This window comes from Xiphophorus maculatus, chromosome 17, assembly GCF_002775205.1.
Source record: "Xiphophorus maculatus strain JP 163 A chromosome 17, X_maculatus-5.0-male, whole genome shotgun sequence".
Taxonomy (NCBI): domain Eukaryota; kingdom Metazoa; phylum Chordata; class Actinopteri; order Cyprinodontiformes; family Poeciliidae; genus Xiphophorus; species Xiphophorus maculatus.
The window spans coordinates 14,637,437-14,649,707 of record NC_036459.1 but is presented as its reverse complement, the minus strand read 5'-3'; the positions used below and the strand labels follow the sequence as shown (position 1 = coordinate 14,649,707).

The following is a 12,271-nucleotide window of genomic DNA, read 5'->3' as shown; positions in this document are numbered from 1 at the left end:
AAGAATTTACTCTAAGTATCTTTTTTTTCTAAGACAGAAGCAGACTTTGTTCTTTAAAGTTAAAGATTAGTGAGATGCAGGTACTTGGGCATTCTCACTTTAACCAGCTGGACTCACTATGGCAGAAAATCGCTAACATTAATAAGGCAGATACATAGAGTAGCTAACCTGTCACCCACTGGCAGCTGATTGCTTTAACATCCCCCTTTTTTCTTTTCTTCTATTTTCTCACTCTCCTTCTTTCACCTTGACTTGCTCTCACACAGCACAGAAATAGGCAAACAATTCAACACAACTAAAGCTGTTCATTCATCTTTCTCTCACTGTGTCACCCTGTCATGTTTCTAAGGACAGGAATGCCAGTATATTAAATGTGCGTAATAAACTGGGAAACTGCTCCAGTCCAGGGTGCGTTAGGGAAACCTACATTTCCTGTCGCATTTTCTAAAGCTAGAAATGTGCTGGCGGATATTTTCTCCTGGTTTTCCATGTCTAGGTTTGGGACAAAACCATTGGCATAATAATGAACTGACCCCGTAGACCATTTTGTGACTTTCACTCGAGGTCCACTCTTTTTGTCTAACAGTAATTTTTTCTGATTGACCCACACTTTTTGTCTTAGGAAAAAAGGTAGATTGGCTCTCTTTCTGAGTGCTTTATGGCAGTTGACCCTCAGAGCATCCTAGGCAAGCTACTCACCAGGTTATAAGCCTTATAGCCCTCATTCAGGGCCTCCTGATTCATGCTTGTCAATAACCAGCCGAACGAGCTTTGGTGTATCCTTGACAACAGGGGCCTCTTGATTGTCCCTGTGGGGGGGCTTGAACCCCTTTGCTGTATCACCTCTTTAGAAGTAAGCATGTGTTTCTGCGCAATTTAACAGATGTGCATGAGACACTAAGGAGACATCCTAACGTTAACTTTTTTAGGGTTCACTCTGATGTCAAGTGCTTAGTAATTATTACTTGATGCTTTGACCTCTTGACCCAGGTGTCCAGGGAGAGGAAAGCCCAAGGGGACTTTTATGCAATCAGGATTTTAACAAGCTCTAAGAGACTAGACACCAAATGTGTTCTGAAATCTTTTGAATTGAGTTCCCTCTAGCTGCCTTGGTCAAGAATTACATTTTTGTTTCCTCCTGGTTATTGTTTTGACCTTTTCTTGGTCACTGCTTTAGAGACCTTTAGTCATCCTCCATGCTTAAAGCCTGCCTAAATACAGGGAAATGTCTTGGTTTTTACGCCTGCAATTGGGAGAAGGGCGCATTGATTTTTTTTTTTTCTTTCTGTTTCAAGAAGACTATCTGTTACTGGAAATTTAGCAGGGCTACCCTTAAATGCATGCAAAAAATACTTTGCAGAGACTTCTATCATTGTGAGTACCAGGCCTGAGAACATTTTTCTAGCTTTTCCCTGAAACACAAGACAGCCCTGATAACTCTAAGATTCACTTGTTTAACATACTTTCATAGCCACAACACTGCTCCATCTGTCCCCTTTCTTCATCAACGTGATATGTGTGTGTGTGTGCAGGCGTGTGTGTGTGTGTGTGTATGGAAGATGGTAGCTCAGCGGTTTAGTGGATAAAGGCTGTGTGTAGGAACACACCCTGCTTACCCTGCTTGTCATATTTCACTTAAAACCTCTGGTGTTTTCTCTGTTCACTGATAGATGGGTATGAGACATTTTCAGAGCATTTTCTGCTTGCTGTGCCGATGCACTAACTAAAACTGTGATTTGAAGTTTGTGTCAAAAAAAATTGTAGTCATCAAAATGACCTCTTGACCTCACCCTACACTAGTAATTTGCTCCCAAGGTGGGCCTTACTTTAGTTAAACAAAAGAAAGTATGTAGAAGTTAAGGGCAGATTTTGATCTCCTTCTGTTTATTTAATCCCTCTTTCACTCAGTAATCAGGTCTGATGAGGTATTGATCTCGTATTGGAACCCTTCAGACTAACGTGCTTCTCTTTAGGAAGCATCCTGGATTGACAGGAATGATGAGGGCTACTATGGAAGCATGTGCAAACAGGCTTTAGGTGGAGTTTTATAAGAAACGCTGCATCGGGAGATTGTTACTTAAATGATTAAGAATGATTGATGCTATGTAGCCTTTTTCCACCCGCTCTGATCTCTCCTTTTGCCTCACCTTCAGTAGACGACACGGCATGATGCTACACGCACTCATACACCCCACCGCTCCGCTCCCCAGGCCTCCCCTCTCTTTTCCCTATAGAGCTTTTTTTATTGAAAAAAAAAAGCCCTATAGGGATTTGAGTTTGCTTCTTAATCCCATTGGAGGAGCTGTATAGCTCAGCTTTTTTGAATTTCTTTTCACCACCCGAACCCAAGCAGCACTTTCTCTGCCGCCTCCCAATCCCTCTTTTCTCAAAATGCATAATTAGATTTTCACAGAGACAAGGAACTTTAAGCTTATGTCAAATTCAAGCCAAGAAAAACACTGTTTTCCATGAGCACACCCAGTTTCCACAAACTCCGGGAAGCATCAGAGCTTTTAACACCAACAGACGAGTCTCTCTTTGGTCTTTGGTCTCGACTATGTTTTGTACCTTGAGTTAATTTTGTGTTTTTATTCAATCTTTAGACCTGCTAAATCAACTCACTCACTGTTTATAGTGACTCGAAAAAATATTTATACCCCTTAAATCTTTTCCAACTTTGTCACATTTCACCCAGAAGGGGAAATATGTGTTTCAAAGAGTTCAGGAAAAAGAAGATCTAAAAGTTATGTAAATTTGCATTCGACCTCCTTACACACTGCTTTGTAGAATCGCCTTTTATGTCAATTAAAGCTATTAGTGACTTTACGCACATATCAATTTCCATGTAGATTTTAACCTGTCTCACCAGAATACTTTCTTTGACATGCTTGCTGAGTCCTCAGCACCTTATTCTTCCTCTTGTTGGTGTGTCTGACACACACCATGCCCCCTGATTTGTGACCCTTCATGTTGAGGTAGCAACGGGGTGAGCGTGCATCAGTGAACTGTCAGAAGGCTTCTCTTAATTAATTTACTGTAAGTTGAACTGCAGATTTATGGCTACGATCAGGGAGTTATGAAACAATTGAGTTATTGGCCTTCGCAGGAAAAGACAAGTTAATCCCCGCATGAGTCAAAGAACAGAGATTAGCTTCCAGGGCTTCCCTTTTACTGATGGGTGAAAGGGGTTCACAGACAGCGGGAACCTCTTACTTTTGATGGCTTAACATGTGTAGTAACAGGTATTACTGTAGGTGATCACGTTCATCCCGTAGCTATTCCCGTCTCCTCCCCTTTCTCTTTCTGGCTTTAGTTTTTTAAAAAGATTTTCCTACAGTACCTCTCACGTCATTCCCAACGTTTTCCTGTCCTTGTCCATGGAAACTTCCCACTCGGTCATCATGCATCACCTGGAGCTTGTTGTTCCCCTCCCATGTGTGGCTGCCAAGGCCGAACATGTGCTTAAGGTGATACGAACTAATTTGATTACAGCTCACATTAGTTTATTATAAGGCCGCCTGATGTTGGCGCTTTGTCTGTGAGTCCCTTCAATCCTTCATTTTCTGAAGCAGCTTTATCCTGTTATGGATCACGAGGGGCTGGAGCCTCTCCCAGCTGTCGCTGGGCGAGAAGTGGGGTCGACCCTGGACAGGTCGCCAGCTGATCACTGAGCCCGGCTGGGTGAATTGTTTTAAAAACTCTACTTCTGCCTCAAAATGTATCCTGATCTTTTTTTGGGGGCGGGGACCGAATGATGCTTTCAGGTCAAAGATTCAGTGGGGTGATTGCCTTCTGGTTGGCTCTACAAAGAGTCAGACACGTTCAACTGATGTTTTTTTTGTTGGCCACCAACGTGACCAGTAAGAACAAACTCCTCTAAAAGAACAGTGTTTCTTGTCCTGCAGTATGTAGTTGTGTCTCTGTGCCAAGATGACTGATTTAAGTAGTCAAATTACTTCCGCAGGTTTTCATTGAGATATTTAGAAGTCTGGCGGCAAACAATAAGATCAGTTGTGTTGAATCAAAAACTTATCTAAAATCATGCTGGAACAAATAGGCCTTACTGATATTTGTCTCCATTTTTCTCTGCAAAATAGCTTAATTTTACTGTGGTTGGATGGAAAGTGTCTGTGAACATCAATTTCGATGTTTTATGACAGATTCTTTGCTGGATTAAGGTTTGGGCTTTGATTAAGCCTTTTTTTTTTAGCCTTGGCTTTATCATTTAGGTTGTTCTGCTGGTGAAAGCTGAACCTTCGCCCCAGCTTGAAGTCTTTTGAAGTTTCTAACATGTTGGCCAATATTTAGCTTTATCCTCCTTCTGTTCTGCTTGCTGAGTTTTGGGCAAAATTGGTTGTTTAAGAAGAAAAGGAACAGAGAATGTCAATTGAAAAAATAGTCTGAAAGTATATTAAACAAATTTTTAAGTGACCATTGGTATCATTTGACATTGTTTCCTTCCAAAAGATATTCAAATCATTTACACCAAAAGCCTCTCGTAAAACATCCTCTAAATTCTTCAAAGACGAGTCACTTTGAATAAAACTATCAGTTAAATTTGTGTAATTTAATAGACAGTCACACCTAAAAGCTGTGTCACATGTAGCCTCAGCTTCTCACAGCAGCTGATCCCATTAAAGCTGAAAAGACGCTGTCTGGAGAGGTAAACGAAACAGGAAAGAGACACAATAGCTCATTCTATCTCGGCTTAAAAAATGTGCTAATTCCCTTTTTTTTCCTCTTAAGCTTTGCTATTTGAAAGATAAAGCAAGCCAGATTTTTTTCTGTTCTTTGTCGCTTATCTCTGTTTCCTTGTTCAATAAGATAAATTCACTCATAACTAGTGCTTTATTTACATTTACTGCTCATGTCTGTCCGTGGGAAGAGTTTATGTTTTGCTTTGGGGGCTTTGGAGTTTCCTGGTTGTGCATTGGAGTTGGAAGTGTTAATACTAGAGGATCGGTAGTGGTCACTGGTTCCCTCCATAGTTGTTTGCATTCTTCATTACCAGTCAGAGTCCTGAGGTGTTTAAGGATCTAAGGATATTTGCTCCTTGGGCTTTGAGAAGTATTGTGGACACACTGAGCAGTATGTGGTGTCTTTTTTGTGTTCAATGTAAAGACAAGACTATGCCTCATGACTTCTGTGCTGAAATGTGAAAATCTGACCACTTTTGTTGTTGTTGCTTGAGCCATTTTTCCGCCACCGTTTCGCTCTTAATCCGCGAGCTCCTTTCTCAATATCAGTGTTTTGTTTGGAGCCCGGATGTCCGCTTCTTGTTCTGGCTGGAAAGTGAGCCGCAAAGCGCACCGTCTTCCCTTCATCTGCCGTGTTTGCTGCCGGGATTTCAGAGTCGGCTTGTTTGTCTGCCAACACCTCCACCTGCGGCTCGGGTTAAACGGAGTTAAAGATGGGGAAACACGTGACAGGCTTTGTTTTTCTGAGCTTCATTTTATGATACAGTTTTCTTGTTAGCTGAATATTTCAGCTTCTTTTTCCCCAAGTGGAATGATAACTTCAATTGATTTTAAAAACAAAACTTAAGAGCATAAAGTTGGATTTGGTATTTATTTCTCCAACTAAGAACATAAAATACACTTTCAGACTGATAAATATGCATACGTCTACAGTAATAATCTTATTAATTCATATAGTTTTTTAACACAATCCATATTAACACAATCCACAAATATTTAGTATAGCTGAGGTCAAGAGTTTCTACAAGCATAACTAGTCGAATTTTGTAATCTCAAAACAAATTTGAAATGAATTTGAGGTTGGAGCACATTTACTCTTGATCTGATTTAAAGTTTAAAAATGCAAAGGCATACCTAGATTTGAGTGACACTGGTAAAAAAAACAGACTCACAGCACAATGCTGCCACAATCTTTGACAAGCGGTGCAATGTTTTTAAGTTTGAAAGCCTCTCCAGACATACGCCATTACCACTTTCGTTGTGTAGATCAATTTTTGTCTCGTCTGGACATAAAGCTATTCTCCAAAAGTTGGTTTGTACATGTGGGCGGCCGCAAGTTTCAGCCGAGTTTGAAGTTTTGGGGGACGAGTTTCTGAGTTTATGACAAAGTATAACCGCCTTTGCATCAGACATTAGAATTGGTAGGTCCTTTACTAGTCCTAATTATGCTAATTAATTTCCTTCAATGGGTCACATTTTGGGTCAGATGGTTGAAACGCCAGCTTCGTGGATGTACCAGCTGTCATAAACACATTGAAACTGGTTTAGCGATCAATAATGTATGCCAACGCTACACTTTGGGAAAGCCTTGACCTCAACAGTGATGAAAACTTGTGGGCGATGTCCAGGTCAACAAACCAATCAGTTTAAATGATCTCTACCAATTCTGCAGATAAAATTTCTCCAATATCTAGCAAGAATCTTGAATAGTCGTCTTTACTTGGTTTGTATGCATTAGTTCCAAACTTGATATACATATTTTTGATTCCCACGATGAGTGTTTTAACCTCGGCATGCTGTGAGACTCTGATTTAACCAACTGCAGGAGGTTTTGGGGTGACGTTGGTGGGTTGGGGGAGGTCGTCTGTGATTGTAACCAGACACACCTCTCTCTCTCCTCCTCTGTCATTCTCCCACTCAGACAGCACAGTACTCATTATTGTCCCTCTCAGCGGGGGGTCAAGAGGAGCTTTGCAGCCCGCCAACGGCTCACGAGTGTGACATTACATGTGTCACGAAGTGCAGTGACCAGCTGCTGGAATGTTAAGTGGCGGCGATGTACACGTTTCGGATCCTACTATTAATGCAATCAAGAGATAATGAGTGGCGAGTTTCTTCTTGTGAGCTTTGGAGTGCTTCTAAAAGAAAATCAAGGAACAGAAACTGAGTTCTACTTCTGTCTCAAAAGGAAGATGCTATTGTTTAATGTCCAGAATTTAAGTATATCCCAGAATTGCTTGGAGGTTTCAAAGCAGCTTAGCTTGCAACAGTCGGCTACCTATTCCTCTTAAAACACACAGCTTCGGCTTCTTGATGCTGCGAGTTTTAGTTTGTAGATCTGGAAATAGCATACACCTTTTCTGTTTGGAATGAGAAGAAAAGTCTGCAGTCCACTGCCTAACACATTATGCTTGAGACTTGGAAAGTGTAGTTTTAACGCCATCGTCTCCCTACTAGTACGGAGACTAGTAGGGAGACTAGTCTCCCTACTAGACTAGACTAGTAATACAGATACTGATAATACAGTATCTGTATTATCAGTGCATTAGCACATATTCTGCACGGATAATACAGGTACTAGGATGAAATGTCAAACGGCTTGCAGACAGACCATTATCTGTTCCATGCTTAATCCAGAGCTTAAACTACAACATGACTCTTGACCAAAATTCAATCCAGAGGGATATTACAGGACTGATAGAAGCAATTATTATTTAAGGCATTCCAACATCATGGAACTTTACTGAAAATCCTTTGTGTTGTAGTTGGCTGAGAACACTCCTTTCATCCGCACCTCACCGTAATTGTGTACGTGTGAAAGCAAATCCTTAATTGGTGCTTCAACACTGATCCCTTAAGAGTTGATATTGGAGTCCACAGCTGGACTTGGTGCCAGATTGTGCTTTGAGACGTCTCAGTTTTAGTCCTTTCCGCCTGGTGACAAGTGTGATCTTGACAGTTAATAGCGTGTGTGTGAGGGTGTGTGTGTGAACTTGTTAATGAAAGCTCCGTACCTAAACTGTTGACACTTTTTATGTAGCGAACAGGGTAAAGGCTGGGAATTTTGTTTTATTTTTTATTTTTATTTGTATTTTTTTGTGTGGTCGTCCATACTATTGATAAAATTGGACTGCAGTCAGACTTGAGTGTGAATGGATGAATAACATGCATATGCATGTTATTCTTTTTAACATGCCTAATGCATCTTAAAAATGTTAGCATTTTTAGCATGTTCATAAAATGGCCTGTTTATTTGCATGAGAATTGATATCAATACTCTTTTTGACCTAAAAATTAACTTTTGACTTTTTTGATAAGGCAGGTAGTTAGTGAAGTGAAGTGAGTGCAACTTTATTGTATTCGCGTTCCCAAAACTCACTGTCAGTTTTACTGAATTTTTGCTTTTTTTTAACATTTATTTTAGAATTAAACATTAAATCCTCTTTTCAGCGCATATGTTTCTGATCCCTGAAAATCTCAAATTTACAGAGTCTGGAGTAGGACCTTTGATCAAATCAGAGTAACTCAGAGAGTAGATCATATTTAGTTAGATTTTTTTTAAAAATCACTTCCTTGTAGAAGAAATAAACAATTTCAGAAAATTATTTGAAATTATCGACTAAATTAGGTATGAAATGTCCCCCTGTTGGATAATAATTGCTGCTTGATGAAACGAAATCTTCATGAGCTGAGTTACATTTTGATCCCGGGTTCAAACACGATCTTTAGGTTTTTAACTAGCTTTTAACATTGATTCAGTGCCATTTTGACATAAAACATGCATTACACAGAACTCAAATTGCCACTGCTCTTGCTCAGGGGCACATCTCCGGCCTGTGTGTTGGCTGTCACAGAAGGATTTGAACCCCGACGTAAGCCTTGCTCCGCTGCTGTCAGCGTGGGTATCGCCTTTCAGGCCCCCCGACAACCTTTGACCTCCCAACTTTACAAGTTGAAGTGTGGCGATACAGGCGCACACTTGCACACACGTAGACTGCGCATATGCGAGCAGAGCCAAGAATTGACTCTGGCCAATGGACCAATTAGTCCAGCAGTAGAACTTCACACCGCACACTCAGAGTATCGCAGTGGTTAGAAGGCAACGCAGCTTACTCCACACCCTGGGTCACACTTGGCTCCTACAGGCGGATTGGCTTAGGCCTTTAAGCATTTCAAAGGAACAGACTAAGACGTGCGGATTGAAGCTTTGTGTGTTTCCTCCAGCAGCCCCGGGTCATGTCTTTTGACAGAGAGCGAGTGAGGGAGAGATGAAGACAGAGGGAGCTCCGAGGTGTATCGAGTTTGGCTAGGCCTTTTGATGACATGTCAAGATTCTCCCTTGAACCAAGACGTCGTCTTGTTACATTTTGGATAGGGTGACTAACTCGCGTACTCAATACCACCCAGCAGACTGCTCAGATGCATTTGCACTTACACAATACACTGGTACCTGTCTTCATGCACCTCTAGATCCAGATCACAAAGCTGCTAGCTGTGGGCCTTACAGCCGTTGACCTTTTCCCCTGGAGTGTTAAGGGCAAGTTTCACACAAAGATCGCTTCCACCTTTTATTTGGGGCACAGAAACTGCCTTGCCCTTCCAAACTGTCTCTAGTTACTAGTAGAAGGTGCTTCATCCTTCAGGAGCTTTTATTTTTTATTTTTTTACAAAGCAAATGGCAGCGCCTCAAAAACAAAACAAAAAAAGGCAAAGGTTTCAGAGATTTTCTTGTTGGGATCAAATCAAATTGTTTATTTTTTGCTCTATAAGAGCAAGTTTTTAGTATTTTATTCTTCCTTACAACTGTGTTAACACTGCTGACTACATTGGTTCTCAGGCATGGGGACTTTGGGTAAGAAAATGATCCCACCAAAAGCATGTAACCTGTTCTCCTATTCTTAGCATAAAAGCAACAGAAAACTTTTTAAGATAAGATAGATAAGATAAGATAAGATTTATTTGTCATTGTCATCAGCAGATTACAACGAGATTGAGATTTGCTCGACTCGAGTTAAGATGCAGGTTATGTGTATATACATAACATACAAAGATAAAGAAATAAATAGTACAAAATGAGAAATAAATAGACATCAGAAGATGGTTGCAGCGCCTGGAGGTGTCGCAACAGAATTTACAGTGCATAGCTGGTTGTTTTTGGCTGACTTTGTGTAGCTCCATTTAGAAACACAGTTCATTTAATGTTCCCAGGTGGTGCTTATAAATAATGTCGGAGATTAGACTCATGGCTGCCGTTTAAATGACTATTTGATCATTCAGATGAGGGGTTGGAGGTGTTGTGAAGAGCATGCACAATCACAGGCTGATGCCATCATATGTGAAGATAAACTGAATCCCCGCTGTATGACTTTAGACTAAAAAAGAAGCAAGACCAAAAACCTACTGAGATATTTTTAGCTCTTTGGGAAACCCAACCAGTTCTTTACTGTAAGTTTGTAGACTCTCTTAACAGAAACAACCCTAGCATCAGCCTTGCTCTTACACCGACAGTCGTGTTGGAAAAACCCTGTCAGAAATGTGTATTAGATTTGCAGCAGCATTCCTGACGCCCCTTTGACAATGTAGAACAAGGAGCCACAAAGCACGCCTCTGTCTTTGTCTCATGTGATGTTTGAAAATAAGGTACTTGCTGCCGTCTACCTTTGGCAGCGCCGTTATCAAATTACATCTTGGATAACAGAGAGGAGTTGGCTTTTTGAACAGAGTTTTTCTTTGCTTTAATTTGATGCGCAGGATCTGTTCATGTTGCTGGCAACATCTACATAACAGGCGAGAGACTTTCTCTTTTTATTCAATCACTGATTATTCTGCTCTAAGTCCTGACACAATCAGGATTCTGTCTTCAAGGTAGAAAAATATAGACTAAAACTGAGTTTAATGATATTTATGTGTTGCTTCTAAAGTACATGTATCCATCATGTTTTGTCTCTTTTCTTTGTCTGCGTTTTGTCAGACTGCACATCCCAGGTTCTTGACCTCAGGTTATGATCATTTAACATGTAAAGCAGAGGTTATCATTGCTACAGCTCCATGTCTCCAAATAGAGGTCTTCTCTGAGTACTTCATCTTTCTGCAATGTCATCCGAACTGTCTGCTCCTTGCACACAATGAAGATTGAACATGTCCCTACTTTGCAATGCCTTGCTAAGGTCTTTATATTTCTTGAACCTGTTTACAGCTTGTCACAACCACAAAATTTGAATACAAATCCACATACTCCCTTTTCAGATTTTTATCTGTTAAATTATTGCAGTCATGGCTTTATTCATTTCCAACTCTTTCAAATGTTTTTTTTTATGTTTCTACATCTTCTGACTATTGGTTATGACATATTTTCTTAATGGGTGAGTCATTTAAATCGGAACCTCAGCATACTGGTTAACGGTTAGCCCAAAATCATTTGCACATAGCAGTAATCATTTACATCCTTGCGTCTCTTGTATGAGGAAACGCAGGGTACAGAGAGAGGTGTTGAAGCCAAGACTGGTAGAGAATTCACACTCAAGTCTCATGGACCACACCCAGAGCTTCATAGAAAACAAAAGAGCCCGGTGCTCACATCCAGGAGCCTGAGCTTCATTTGCGTTATACGCCCCCCCTTTGCAATCAGTCACTGTATGCGGGAAGACCGCTGCTTGATGTGGCAACATGAGTGTGTTTGCCTTTTACTGCTGATTGACCATATTCTGAGCCCCTACAGAGCACTCTATAGCACTTTATAGTTGTACAGAGGATGTTGGTATGTGCTAAAGAGTCACACTGGTTAGCATGGAAGCATGAAAAACATTTAATTCTAGATTTCTCAGTGGAAATGAGAAACCTCTTTATGGTTTTGATTGTTTTGTACCCTATTTTTGGGAGCAAGAAATAGAGCCTTGTGCCACAAGACGTATCATACCAATAACGTTGTACGTTTGGTTCCTGTTTTTAACTTTTAAAGTAATTTTCTCGATCATACAGTTAAGAAAATGTGGCTCGGTGATTTCAGTGATTAGTATCCGTCGACCAGTAGAAGGTTGCTTAGACTCCAGAGTCAATCGTCCCGAACAGGAATTAGAAACAAAATAAACAGAAGCCGTAATGCAAAGTTCTTAGGAAAGACTGTACAATTACCTCAATTATTCTGATGATGTGGGCATTTTAAGCAAGAAAATACTCAACTATAATTCAAAACGAAGAGCTATCCCATAGTTTCTGTGTATGTATGCAAAATAGTTTGTCTACTGGTGTAAAAAGGACAAAGTCGCAGCATGAGGTGAATGGGGGAATGAGGAATATTCAAACTGCTTCAGAGCCAAATAAAACACATCAGTGGTGTGTGATTCCCTCTTGGTTTAATTCTGTTTTAAGCATCGCTGCTACTGAATAACTAATCATAGCTGAAATACAGTGATGTGTTTTGTCTTGATGGACTTCATTTAAGGTTGTCCAGTATGTGTCAAGATGGAGGTGTGTTCTTGCTTGAAATCTGTGGACCGGTTGGTCACATGGACAGTTTGTCATCACTACATTACATTTTTGAGTTACCAAGGTGGCTAACCTTAAAAGGGAACACA

General features: G+C 40.5%; 1 protein-coding gene across 4 annotated transcripts in view; it reads left to right on the top strand.

Annotated features, from left to right (window-relative positions):
• The window catches only part of celsr1 (cadherin EGF LAG seven-pass G-type receptor 1), an 85,823-nt gene that overhangs the window by 4,270 nt on the left and 69,282 nt on the right, over positions 1–12,271 (top strand). The window lies entirely within an intron of this gene.